The sequence below is a fragment of the Apodemus sylvaticus genome, chromosome 22 (genome assembly GCF_947179515.1).
Source record: "Apodemus sylvaticus chromosome 22, mApoSyl1.1, whole genome shotgun sequence".
Classification (NCBI taxonomy): Eukaryota; Metazoa; Chordata; class Mammalia; order Rodentia; family Muridae; genus Apodemus; species Apodemus sylvaticus.
The window spans coordinates 10,670,097-10,682,957 of NC_067493.1; positions in this window are offsets into that span (position 1 = coordinate 10,670,097).

The window sequence follows — 12,861 nt, forward strand, 5'->3', positions numbered from 1 at the left end:
TGCAATTCTAGGGTGGGTCCAGGAATAACTTTAAAAGGAAACAACTGCACAGGTCCCTTAGGCCATTGGTTCCCCTGGAACAAAAGGAATAAAATCAAGGTACATCATACAAAATAAGAGTCATTATAGAATGTGTACATGTAAGCAGGAAACTTGTGAACTCCGAGGCCTCCTAATAAAATTTAAATCTATCCTCAATTGGTATTACAGGTCTGTCTAGAAAAGTTAATAGAAAAGAAAGCTAATAGAAAAGAAACTGGGGAAGACCCTTGAGGACATCGGTACAGGGAGAAAGTTTCTGAACAGAACACCAATAGCGTATGCTCTAAGAGCAAGAATTGACAAATGGGACCTCATAAAATTACAAAGTTTCTGTAAGGCAAAGGACACCATCAAGAGGACAAATCGGCAACCAACAAATTGGGAAAAGATCTTCACCAATCCTACATCAGATAGAGGGCTAATATCCAATATATATAAAGAACTCAAGAAGTTAGACTCCAGAAAACCAAACAACCCTATTAAAAAATGGGGTACAGAGTTAAACAAAGAATTCTCACCTGAAGAACTTCGGATGGCGGAGAAGCATCTTAAAAAATGCTCAACTTCATTAGTCATTAGGGAAATGCAAATCAAAACAACCCTAAGATTTCATCTTACACCAGTCAGAATGTCTAAGATTAAAAATTCAGGAGACAGCAGGTGTTGGAGAGGGTGTGGAGAAAGAGGAACACTCCTCCACTGCTGGTGGGGTTGCAAATTGGTACAACCACTCTGGAAAGCAGTCTGGCGGTTCCTCCGAAAACTGGGCACCTCACTTCCAGAAGATCCTGCTATACCACTCCTGGGCGTATACCCAGAAGACTCCCCACCATGTAATAAGGATACATGTTCAACTATGTTCATAGCAGCCCTATTTATAATTGCCAGATGCTGGAAAGAACCCAGGTATCCCTCAACAGAAGAGTGGATGCAAAAAATGTGGTATATCTACACAATGGAGTACTATTCAGCCATTAGAAACAATGAATTCGTGAAATTCTTAGGCAAATGGATGGAGCTAGAGAATATCATACTCAGTGAGGTAACCCAGACTCAAAAGGTGAATCATGGTATGCACTCACTAATGAGTGGATATTAACCTAGAAAACTGGAATACCCAAAACATAATCCACACATCAAATGAGGTACAAGAAGAAAGGAGGAGTGGGCCCTGGTTCTGGAAAGACTCAGTGAAACAGTATTCAGCAAAACCAGAACGGGGAAGTGGGAAGGGGTGGATGGGAGGACAGGGGAAGAGAAGGGGGCTTACGGGACTTTCGGGGAGTGGGGGGGCTAGAAAAGGGGAAATCATTTGAAATGTAAATAAATTATATCGAATAAAAAAAAATTAAAAAAAAAAACAGGCAACCCTGGGTTTAAATAAATAAAAAAAAAAGTTAGTAAGGCAAAAAAAAAAAGAAAGAAAGAAAGAAAAAGAAAGAAAGAAAGAAAGAAAGAAAAAAAGAAAGAAAGAAAGAAAGAAAGAAAGAAAGAAAGAAAGAAAGAAAGAAAGAAAGAAAGAAAGAAAGAAGGAAAGAAAGAAGCTGTTTGGGTCTTATGGAATGGGAATTAGCAAATAGAATGGGCTGCAACCACATAACTCCAGTACAATAGATAGTACACGGAAAGAAAACAATTTATAGCCAGTTGTGACTATTACATCCACAAACATGCATCATACCAAATCAAACAAGAATTATAACTCCCAAATTAAATGCTGAAATTGAACAAATGAATGTTAGTAAAGATACCAAATAAAAGAGCATGGATATCTTAGGAGAAACCACACCTGAGCAAAGGCTAGGTGTTACTTCAGTTGAGCAGTTCTGAAAAAGCCACTTTTAGAATATATTCCTGCTTACCAAAATTATATGACCCTGTAAATTTTCCAGTGTAATTGCATTGGGAATGAAAACTTTAGGAAGCAATTAGGAGCAACTCTTCATGGTGAATTATTGCCTTTATAAAAATATTATAAAGCTTGTTTCCTCTGTCTCTCTACTTGCTATTGTAGAGGTAATATGAAAATATGAAAGGAGAGAAAGAGAGCCAGAAAGGAAGGCACAGAGAGACAGAGTTGGAGGGACAGAGACAGAAAGACAGAGAGAGACAGAGGGGGAAAAAGCCAATTCAGAAATAGGAACTTCTTCAGACCCTCCAAGACTATGAGAAATAGAAGTTTGCTACATTAACCACTCTTGCTTTGGTACACTTGTTACAGTGTCATGTACAGAAGCACAAACAAAACAGGATTATAGGTGTTATGAATTAAGTTTATGATGTGAAATTGAATTTTACCTGTTAAATGTTGGCAAACCATTAACATGGTTACCCTTAGATTTTTTTTTTAAAAAACGCTTTCTGTTTAAGTATATAGAGATATACCTACACTTACACAGAACCAGTTTTGTAAAAATATATTTACAGAATTCCTAAGATTTTGTTTTGATTTGTTCTTAAAAGAGTCTCACTATGTAGGCTAGGCTATTATTGAGCATGCTATTCAGTGCAGGTTATCTACGCATTCTGCATCTTCAGGCCATAACTTCCATGGTACTAATGTTGATCAATGAAGAACCACCCATGTTCCAGAACCAGGGGCTCCCCAGACCCCACCCAAACTTCAGTGACTCATCACTAGAAGCCAATTCTACACATTTCCATTCTTTCCATGATTGCATAGTTCCCCTATATTCATGCCCCATAATACCTATAGTCCAAGTCATTATGACCTAGTTTCTCTCTCTCATTTTGTCCCAGTAGCCTTTTGAGATCACTTCCTCTCCGATAAGTCTCTTGCATGAAGGCTATTGTGTGGTGTGATTTTAGCAGCATTCTTTGGGCCTCTCAATGCGAGGATACACTTTAAGTGCAAAACACAAATAGGATTTCAGGTGTGTACTACTGGGACCTGATAAGAAATTCTTAAAGGAATTAAAGAAAGAAACTACTGATTGAATAACAACTTAGAAGTATAATTATAGAGGAAATAATAACCTTAAAAGAAATCACAGGGGTGGGGAAGTGGCTCAGCAGGTAAACTTTTCAGGGGCTACACAGGTAAACTGTCAATGCAAATAGTAAATTCTAGGATTATATAGAGATGGTGTCTCAAAAGTAAAGAGCTGTAAAGGACACTTGACATTGAACTCTGGCCTCCATATATGTATGATGGCATGCTCTCACAATATGCATACATGTGCATATAACTCAAACACACACACACACACTAAATTTTAAAATGCAAGCCATAGCATGTATTAATGCATTATGTTGTTGATCGACACCACACCATGAGAGTGATTTATTTTGTCCCTCTTACAATGCACAAATCACATTTTTGAAATAAATATTATCAGAAAATACAATGTTTCCTTGTGGATAAAAGCTATAATATTCCAGCATGAATCCCCAACACAGTTCATTAGGCACACCAATAACTACTATGAGACCAGTGACTTTCTCTAGGTTCCAACTACTTCAGAGGATTTCACTTGATATGTGAAAATATTTTTATCTTATACTGTAACTTATTATGAGTAGTTAAACCAAATTAATTTTCATATTACAGAACCCCAAAATATGTTTCTAATAGCAAACATTCAATATACTTGGATGTACACAAGTCAGAATTCTAAGAACAAAGGATTAACCAACCCCCTCCTCCCAAACTTGGGATGAAGTGCTCTCTTCTGATGAGAAGTGGGATTTTATTGGTCTGCAAAAGATGATAGAGTATGATGTCTTAGGACAAAGTACCTGGACCACAACTCTTTTCCTTTAATATTTGAGGTAGTAGGAACTTGTTAAGCTCCTACTTATCCTCTGTTTATGCCAATTTCCATATCTGCAGAAAACAAGAAAGGAAGTTATTTTTACAGACACAGGGAAAGGCTAGGGCTGAAGGAGATGGAGTCCTTGGATTGCAAAAGAGGCTTTCTCAGTTTAGATGAGCAATAACTTAGGGGCTTTGGATCCAGGAAAACCAAATCAACAGTCAGGAAAGCTAACCTTGGGAAAGTTATCCTTGGCCATTGGCTTCGGATCTTTTGCTTCTGCTAAGAGGATGACTCCCATGAACAGTGGGATGATGACTTTTAGAAAGGAGTTACTGTGAGTTACACATGACAGATTATGATAGAGGAAGCAAGCGGAGATCAAGTGTGGCAAGAGCAGTTTCCAAAGACAGTTTGCCACAGGGCCTCCATCTAGGAGTTAATAATATTTCACTGGGATAAGGCATGGGGTGAGCTGATGAATCAATCCACAGGTCCTGACTGGAGTTTAATTCACACCCTCTCATAACATTCAGGCAGTTGTGTTCATGGAAGCTGCTATGCAGAGGAGACAGAACCAAAGGAGAAATCAGAACACCCCTTAGGCAGTTTAGAATAGCACACACTGCTATCTATCTTTTGTCTTTCTGTCTTTCTGTCTATAGCTTCCTTTCATGTCTCCACTCTGAGATGGCCTTTTGCTTCCTCCCTTACTTACCATTGACTTGTCCTGTTTTGCAAACTCCATGTAAGCACTGACAAGAACCAACCTGTTTCCCCACCTAGTCTCTTTATACTTGAGGATGGGATCTCTCCCCATTTCCCTGATTTGGGAACTTCCCTTCCCCAACTATCAGGACCAGAAACCTAAAGGTTTCAAATGAACATCTCAGCAAGTATTTTTCCCTCAACTCCTTGATTTTATCTTCTTCCCCTATCTCTTCCAGCAGCCTAACAGGTCCAAGTGTTCCCCCAAAATCTGTATTGCAGGAAACTTCAAAGTAACTAGTGTTAGGAGGTCTAGTCCCAAAGACTGCTTCAACTAGGCCTGCATTTTCCTAGTCCCTGAGGTCCTACAGAGCCTGGATATCCAATGAAACAGCATGCTCTTCCAGGACTTGGCCAACTTCCCAGCTTTCTTGAGTCCCCAAAGATCTCAATGACCCTGTTTCGTCTGTCTGTCTGTCTGTCTGTCTGTCTATAGCTCTCTTTCATGTCTCCACTTTTGTTCCACTCCCAATCCCTCCACCCCCACCACCCCCCCACCAACCCCCCACCCTCCCACCACCCATCCCCATCACCCCCCATACCCCCCACCCCCGCAACAAACCTCTTGTGTAAGATCTGTTGTGTTATGTGCTGTGATCTCTTTGCAGCTCTGACTCACCAAGGTATTTCTGCTACTACATCCTACCAACAAAGGCTAAATGGGTTTCTACATGCCACCTTAGTTAGGGTTTTACTGCTGTCAACAGACACCATGACCAAGGCAACGCTTATAAGGACAACATTTAATTGAGGCTGGCTTACAGGTTCAGAGATTTAGTCCATTATCAAGTCAGGAGCATGGCAGCATCCAGGCAGGTCTGGTGCAGTAAGAGCTGAGAGTTCTTTTTTTATTATTTATTTAATATAATATAATCTTTATTTACATTTCAAATGATTTCCCCTTTCCTTGATCCCCCCTCCTCGCAATTCCTATAAGCCCTCTTCCCTTCCCCTGTTCCCCATCCACCCCTTCCCACTTCCCTGTTCTGGTATTCACCGACACTGCTGCACTGAGCCTTTCTAGAACCAGAGGCCACTCCTTCCTTCTTTGTGGACATCATTTGATATGTGGATTGTGTCTTGGGTATTCCAAGCTTCTAGGCTAATATCCACTTCTCAGTGAGTACATACCATGATTGATCTTTTGAGAATGGGTTACCTCACTTAGGGTGTGTTCTCCAGCTCAATCCATTTGTCTAAGTATTTCATGAATTCATTGTTTCTAATGGCTGAATAGTACTCCATTGTGTATATATATATATATATCACATTTTTTGTATCCATTCCTCCATTGAGGGACATCTGGGTTCGAGAGTTCTATATCTTCATCTGAAGACCAATAGAGAAGACTCATTTGCAGGCAGCTAGAATGAGGGTCTTAAAGCCCAAACCCACAATGACACACCTACTACAAAAAGGCCACCCCCTTCTAATAGTGCCATTCCCTGGGCCAAGCATATACAAACCCTCACACCTGTAAAGCATTGATTATAGTCATGCTATATAGTATTTTTAGGCAATCCCTTGCTATCCTAGATTCCATCTGGGATGCATTCCAAGTCTTTGCTTCACATTTCTATCATTCTAAGTTCATAATGTACATCTTACTTGCTACCCCGACAGTTCAGAATGTTTTGCTGTTTTTTTGTTTTGCTTTGCTTTGATTTCCATCTAGAAAGTTTATGACTTTATGAACTTCTGAATCATTGTATGGGCCAAGCATATACAAACCCTCACACCTGTAAAGCATTGATTATAGTCATGCTATATAGTATTTTTTAGGCAATCCCTTGCTATCCTAGATTCCATCTGGGATGCATTCCAAGTCTTTGCTTCACATTTCTATCATTCTAAGTTCATAATGTACATCTTACTTGCTACCCCGACAGTTCAGAATGTTTTGCTGTTTTTTTGTTTTGCTTTGCTTTGATTTCCATCTAGAAAGAAAGTTTATGACTTTATGAACTTCTGAATCATTAAGCACTTTTGCTCTAATTGTGGATTTGGACATGAATACAGATCACAAAACAGAAAAGTCAAAAATAAACTTGGGTTTTGGCTTGAGCTTCTTGGCTTCCCCTCTGGGCACAAAGCTGAGAAAGTGGAAGGGCTATTATAGGTGTATTTACTATGTTTGCCTGATGTGATAGCTAGGTTTTAAATGAGCAAAGGCAAACTTTTATTGAAAAACTAGGCAAGGAGGAAACATATGAACAGTGTTTGTTGCCTAGTACCATTCCAGTCCAGTAATGCTGGAATCTCCTGGTCTTCTCAGTTAGTAAAGCCATCAAATCTCTCTGTAGTTTAATCCATGTTGGACTGAATTGTGTCTCAATTGCCAACAACCAAACAGACAGATAAAGAAACAAAATCCCCTCATTTACATATGAGGCAAAAGATACATTTTCTATTATTGGTCCTTTTCTTCCTTGTCTTGATCACAGAAACTGCCAGGTTTTTCTTTGTTTTTAGAATTTTCATCAAAATGCTCCAGCTCAATGAACTGATTTCTATTATGGTAAAGTGTAGAACCTGTCTCTCAGTGAAGACTTGTCTCTTCCATTGAGAGCTAATCTATAGAACAGGTCAACCCCTTACTTAGAGATAAGAAGATGATCACAACTTCAGTGAGTTGATGTCCCTGTCCTTCCTAGAATCTCCATCCCAAGAAAACAGTCCCAAGAGTTGGATAAGGATCAACTAAGTAGGCATATTTCCATGAGTTCTGACTCAGAAAATAAGAAATTATCTTTTTTCTTCTCTTCTATCTCCATCTTCTAGGACCTAGACTATAGGTACGAGCTGGAGCATTAAGTATGTTTTATGGGGGATTGACATTAGGTTTTTTATTCTTTTCTAAAGATTTTCCTATGCACTATGTGGTTGCTTGTTCACCATGTGGCTGGTTTCTGTAGGGTTTAACTAACTTAAAGGGGAGAATATTTTCTTTGACTTTCTCCTCTAGGGAGATGCAGAGATTTCCAGTTTGCCTACCATGAGATTTTCTTTTAAATGCTAATATAGTTGCCCTGGTGCTTCCTTTTGAATATGTTCTTAATTTCTTTTATTGATGAGACTAAAATTCCCAAGAAAGGATGCTCAGGTCCCCTGTAGCATATAGTAATTCCAACAGAATATTCCAAAATTCCTAGTAACTTTTTCAATGTGCCCTCACTCAACTGGAGTCTAATGTATTAAAAAGTGATAGGATATCTTCACTCGTTCAGTTGTAGGTATGGTAATATATGTTAGGGAACCTTACGAGTAAATCATATTAGAGAAGAAGAAATGTTTATCCATTAAATGTATTCAATGTGCCACTGTGCATTTTCTTTTAAATCTATGTTAACAAATCTCTAAGACATATATGCAAGTGTGTGTATACACACACACAAATATACACACAAAACCCACTATGTCCCAAGCAACATGAACACAAATGAGAAAACAACCATGGATGTGTGTGTGTGTGTGTGTGTTTGTGCGTGCATTTTTAATTACCTGTTTGTAGACATGGGGCTAAAATCAGAGGATTATTCACTCAACATGATATGAAGTAGGTGAGTAAACTGGCTGAGAAACCAAGGGTTGCTTCTCCCAGAGCTGTGCTATGATATGTTGATGTCCCGCTTTAAGACTTCTTTTTCTGCTGCTATCTGGGTCTATTTTCTACCAGGTTTATAGATAAGCCTTTTCCACTTTAAATCTGTTCATCTTGTTTGTGATCCAGATGACAAAAAGCAATCACACTAAGTCCTTAAGTCTGTTTGCATACAAATGGCACCTTCTAGGCCTGATTTACATTACCCAAGCAGGTTTTGTCTGGAAAATTCACTTCCATACTTGCATGTGGGTGTCAATTTTCATCAAGGGTGAATCTATTAGTCTCTTTCATTTCCTGATTACTCAAGGCTTTATCAACTAGGAGGGATTTCACTTGCCTGAAGGATAAGCAATCCATCCATTTCTCCAGATATGGTAAATTTTCTCTCTCAATCTGGGTAGACAATCACAAAACCCTCTGATAGAATCACTTTGGCTGTATGGAGCTTTGCTAATTCCTGTGCCGTCATTAAATATCAGAAAAGTTTGTCTTGGTAAAAGTTAGTTTCTTTCTGTAATAAGCTTAAGGAAATATGTCCCAATGTTCTCTCTGCAAATTAACCTTAATTATTGTTAAGGCATAATTGGTGTTTTGCTTGCATATATATCTATGTGAGGGTGTGGAATTCCTTGAAAGTTCTTAGCTATCGAGTAGATGCAATGGACTCCGGTCCTCTGGACTAGCCACAATTGCTCCCAACTGCTGATCCATCTCACCAGCTCCAAAATCTAAACTTATTTTTATTGATTTTCCTACAAATATGTCTTTTGAGGCTATTGGGTCACCTAGAACTGGAGTTACAGACAGTTGTGAGCTGCTATGTGAATGCTGGGAAATAAACCCTGGTCTTTTGGTCTTAACCACTGAGCCATGGCTTCAGCTCTAAGTTTGACAGTAAAACAAAGACTTTGTACTCCTTTTTCTCCCCTGCAGGCAGGGCTCCTGCTAATGGACCAGCTCACTAAGTATAAGTTTTGATCGGGAATAAGTTATACAACAATTGTTGGGCAAAAGTTAAGGAAGACTTTACGAAATACAGGCTTGGAGAATAGACTGGAATTTTTAACTTCTGGAATTCCCATCTGCTTTTGCAGAGGTTCTTTCTTTCTGTAGATGTCTGCTTGTGTGTCCTTCCTTTCTTCAACTGCTGATTGTCTGCTGTGGTCTTCGATGTTGGAGATTTCTCTGCTCCTACCTGTCTGGCTTGAGGTTTTGCCTTTTCATTATCTAACTTACAGAGAAAGCAAATATAATCTGGATCCCTAGACTGTCTCATGCTGATAAACATAGAAGGTGTGGGGAAAATCTGGTTTATTCAGTCTTACGACAAAAGAAAAAGAAAGGATCGTCCCTTGTTTGAGACAAACTTTATTTATCAATGTGAAACTGAAAAATATAACGCTTTACCTTTTCTTTCCTGGCAGAGGCTGGATGTACTGGAATTAGAGCCCCCTAATGAATCCACTGGTAGATTTGCTCAGTGGCTTGTTTGTCTTTTGTATGGAGAGGGATTTAAATTTTGTTACTGGCCTTGTTCCTTTTCATTGCTTCTTGGGAATTTCAGGGCCAAGTCAAATATTAGCACCCTGGTTTTGGCTACAATAAAGGGCTTTAATGCATGGTTTGAGGTTTGAAATAAAACCTATCTTTGTTTTATGGCATTTGATTTATTTTATCTTCTTGAAAGTTTGGTCAGGGTGGGTACTTTGTAGGAACCCTGTCTCTTTCTTTGACTTTCTTTCCTCTTTATGATGATTTTGAGACTCTTCATGCATTTGGAAAGGAAGATGGATAATGGAATATAAGGAGATAATAGCATATATAAAAACATAACAGTGAATTACTGTGAAATAAAGCTGTCTCTGTCTCATCACAGATCAACTTTGTAGTATAATAAATCTGAATGCCATTTGGGCCAGTAGAAATTGACAGGCGGAGGACTCCTAATAAAAACATACACGAAAATAATTCTCTCTGTCTGTCTGTCTCTGTGTATGTGTGTGTATGTGTGTGTGTTTATATGTATGTGTGTCTGTGTCTGTATCTCTTCTCTCTTTCTAAGAAAGTACATGGGATGTGTTAATCGTTGTTTCCAGTTCATTTGAATAAATCAAACAAATAAATAAAACAACATTGCTAACAATGGAAACTATTTCTGAGCCAAACTTCCAATTTTCTCATTAGGAATACAATTATTGATTTTTGTGATTGGCTAAGGCCTGCATGTATCCAGACAGAAATTCTTATCTAAAGTGGTCCTGTTATAATTTTCAAACAGCTTTACAGGAACAGACCCAGTATGCTGCATTTCCATAAATGTGCACATCATTTGTAAGAGGCAATCAAACTGTAAAAGAGTAAATGGAGGGTACAAAGGGCAGGTTCAAGGGGGGAGACGTGGGAAGGGTCAGAAGAAGGCTAGGGAAGAGGAAGCCACAGGATCATATTTTAATTTAAAAATATATTTAAAAAACAAAATAATGTATGCATAAAAATAAGGAAAAGAGACATGAGAAGAAAAAGAGAGTGTTTTCAGTCAACCATATCCTGATAACAACATATTTCATCTTTATTCCCCAAAGGCTTTTCCTGTTATCCATCCAACTTTCTCCAACTAGGAGGCAGACGAGTGCTTCCTCCTCTAGTCTCACATGCCATTCTGTGTCTGTAAAATCCCAGAGTCAGAGCCTTTGCCTTGTCCTTGCACAATAACAATTATGCAACATAAAAACAATAAATAATCTATAATACTTTTATCTATTCTTGTAGAATTTTATATAGGCATATAATGCATCTCTATCATATTTGATTTCCCATTATTACCACTAAGTCCTTTGGAGACTTCTATAATGTCATGTAGAATTCATAAAAATTATAGACTAGCACTGCAATTTACCAGTCCTAAGCTGTTAACATCAAGACTTATGACAGACTGGGAATGAAATTGAGATTAGAGACCCATACTTATTGTGAGAGGCTCTGGGTTCATTCGCTGCCCAAAACCAACAATAAAGTAAAGAAATTTGGGTGAGGGCAGAGGAGTTTATCTCTAGGAGAATGTGAAGCACTTGAGGTCAATGTGGTGATTAGTGCCATCCAGGGATCAAGAGAGTAAAGTTCTGACAGGATATTCAAAGGAACCAAAGATGATGTATCTGCCAACCTTCAAAACTGATAAAAGGTGGATTGAGAAACAATCTGAATTCAATCTCTTCATCGATAATCATCTTTTATTTTCTTTTGCAAACTAAGCAACTGAGGCTAATAATGTTCTAGTGTCTTTTTCATGACAGCACAGCATGTAAACTTCAGGTGCAGACCCAAACCAGAGACAGTGTAAATTACACTTGTCAGATCCGTCTCAAATCCATAGATGTGTAATTTTAAACCACTTGATGTATATTAGTGGGTGCCAATCATAAAGGCAACTGGCTTCTAACTGGGAAAGATAGTTGGTTCAATTGTCCAGTATGAAGCAGGATCTTAGTGTGGAACAGGATCTTATTCATAGATGAAGTTTTAGAACATTGATGCCATATTAACACAATAGCTATCAGAATGATTGGACAAGGAAAATGTGTATGTCTAAAGAATCATGCACTCTGCCTTCCACCCATACGGAAACATCTGTAGATTTTGGTCTTTAACTACGTACATCCTCTCTGGGTTGCTTTTTACTTTAAATCTAGTCCACTGACTAAAATAGTATTCCATTCTCCCTCATGTTTTTGTCCACTTATTCATTTATTCTTCTATTAAATTTTTTTAAGAACCTCCTGTTCACTGGGGATTCACAAGTAGGCAAGATTGTGGGTTTCACTATTATGGGCAGCAGAGCAGGAAACAGAGACACAGCACACAGGAATTTCAGAGACCTCCAGTCAAGTAAGACCAGATTCTTTACTGTAGAAACAAATTTCACCAAGAACCAGTATAAGGAAGAGCTCACTAAGAAGTGACTTGAGCAGGTTTAATCATGGGAATGAATAGAAAAGTGTTAATGGAAAGAAAGGAATGAGACATTTGAATAAGTATGGGCTTCTCAATGGAGTTATTCTTAAGTGTCTCAGTATATTTTTTAATTTTTATTACATATTTGCTTTATTTACATTTCAAATGGTATCCCTTTTCAGCATTACCTCTACAAAAATCCCCTATCCCATCCCCCCCTGCCCTTGCTCACTGATCCCCCAATTTCCTGGCATTCCCCTATTCTGCAGAATCAAGCCTTCATAGCACCCATGGTCTCTCCTCTCACTGACTTCTGAAATGGTCATCTTCTGCTACATATGTACCTGGAGCCATGGGTCCCTCCATGTGTACTCTTTGGTTGGTGGCTAGTACTGAGGTTACTGGTTGGTTCATATTTTTGTTCTGCCTGCAAGTCTGCAAACCTCTTTAGCTCCTTGGGTCCTTTCTCTAGCTGCTCCATTGGGAACACTATGTTCATTCTATTAGCTGACTGTGAACCATGAGAATTTTGATCCACTTAGAATCTAATAAGGATCAAAGTATCCACACTTTGGTCTTCCTTCTTCTTGAGCTTCATGTGGTCTGTGAGTTGCATCTTGGGTGTTCCAAGCTTTTAAGCTAATATCCACTTATCAGAGGTTGCATATCATATATATTCTTTTGTGATTTGGTTACCTCACTCAGGATATTTTCTAGCTC